The sequence below is a fragment of the Arachis ipaensis genome, unplaced genomic scaffold (genome assembly GCF_000816755.2).
Source record: "Arachis ipaensis cultivar K30076 unplaced genomic scaffold, Araip1.1 Aipa1006, whole genome shotgun sequence".
NCBI classification, from domain to species: domain Eukaryota; kingdom Viridiplantae; phylum Streptophyta; class Magnoliopsida; order Fabales; family Fabaceae; genus Arachis; species Arachis ipaensis.
Genome location: NW_015496141.1, coordinates 12,286 through 14,447, shown reverse-complemented (window position 1 = coordinate 14,447; position 2,162 = coordinate 12,286).

Sequence of the window (2,162 nt, the reverse complement as noted above, 5' to 3'; positions counted from 1 at the left end):
ATGCGCCGATTTCGAGACATTAAATGATGTCGGCAAGAGGGGGAGACTGTACTCTTTTTTCCTTGGTCAGATTTTTTTTCCCATTAGGTTTTTTTTGACAAGGTTTTTAATGAGGCAGTCTCCATCACAAAGGATATTGTACTCTTTTTCCTTCACTAAAGTTTTTTCCCATTGGATTTTTCTTTAGTAAGGTTTTAATGAGGCATAATCTTAAATGGGCATTCAAGGGGGAGTGTTGTGATAAGATTAAATTGAATGCCCATTAATATGGGCGGTTGATTTTTATTTCTAATACTGAATGAAGTTGAAAAGTAAACTTCATATGCGTATATATAGAGAAGCAATCTTAGGAATGTTACCACACAGCAATAAAAACATTCCATTCTCTCTCTTTTACTATAATATTCTTCTCTTTACACACTGCTAATAAATTCTCTCTCTCTCTCTCTTTATCTTTTGTGGTTTTAAACTATAATATTTATAATATTAGTAAATAGATAAACTACTTATATTATAGTGATATAAGAGCATATTTATATTTCTCTATTGTATATTCTTTATTTATTTTCACAACAATTTACTATTTATCGTATAAAGTATAAACAATAATGGAAGCTGATATAAATATAACCAAAGAACAATACTAGAGAATCAAAAGGGTATTAACAAAAAACTAGTCAAATACATTTTGGTGAATCCAAAATCTCTACGAGTTAATATATATGGATGTTTTTTCTGCTAAGTATCAGAATGTTTCTTTTTCATACTAAATGGATGTTCTTTTATATATTTTTCGAATTTTTTTGTATTGCAAATGTAAATGTCTCTATTTCTTTAAGAATTTCATATTTTTTTTAATTTTATAGATATTTAATTATTTTTGCTAAAATATAACTCGATATTTCTTTTGTTAAGTATTAGGATTTTTTTCATATTAAATGAATGTTTTTTTATATTTCTGTAATTGTGTAGTTTGCAGTCTCTTTAATCATCAAAACAGCACCTAATATCCCAAAACACAGAGAGCAAATAGCTATAATCCTTGGAAGAGAATTTTGAGGATAAGCCTTGCATGTGCTATAATCCTCAAAAAAAGTGCGTGTCTTCCATGGAAGGATCCGGCATAAAAGCCACAGCCCCAAAAGCTGAACCCGGCATGGATTTTTCCACACGGCTCGTGGAAGAGGGTGGAACAAACGGCTTTGAGCTTCCGAAATTCAAAATCGCATATGCATGCAAGCCAAATGTGTCGGCGTCAAACCCATCAAAAGCATTACCTGGAGTTAAATCGAAAAGGTGATTGTATTGTCCGTGTAAATTCCAATCGTTGAAATCTGAAAGCAAAGCACCACCATCGTCATTGAATCTGTAGGTGAGAGAGAGAGATTTATGTGTGTAATTATTAGAGGTGGGTAGGTTAATGCGAGAGAGAAGAGAAAAGCTTTTATAGGTGGTTTTTTTTGACAAGGTTTTTAATGAGGCAGTCTCCATCACAAAGGATATTGTACTCTTTTTCCTTCACTAAAGTTTTTTTCCCGTTGGATTTTTCTTTAGAAAGGTTTTAATGAGGCAATAACCCTAAATGGTCATCCAAGGGGGAGTGTTGTGACATGGATAGATAAGGATGATGGATGCCCATTTATGAGAAGCACATTTTCCCTATGTTAAGGAAATAAATTCTTAGAATGAAGAAGTTTGAAACGTAAACTTTATGTGCCTATAAATACATGTACTGAGGCAAAGGGAATATACACAGAAATAATAAAACACTCTTTTCTCTCTTGAGTCACTACTAATAGTTTTCTTTCTCTTTCTTTTATTACTGCATATAAATATAAGAATAATTTTATTGAGCTAAATATATTAATACTAGAGTCTTCTATTTACACATCTCTATTTTATATGTAGTATATGTTTTATTTATTTTACAACAGCTTATAGTTTTTCTGTTAAATTTATACTATATATTCCAATTCAGTTTAGGATATTGGTGTAATTTTATTTGATTTACTATGTATATACTGTACCAATAGTAAATTGAATAAGCCTAATTTAATTTATTATTGGTATAGATTATTGACATTTCTTACTCTTAAGTTAATTATTTATTTATTTATTATTAATTTTAAAACATAAATATCAATAAAACATACTCACATTTA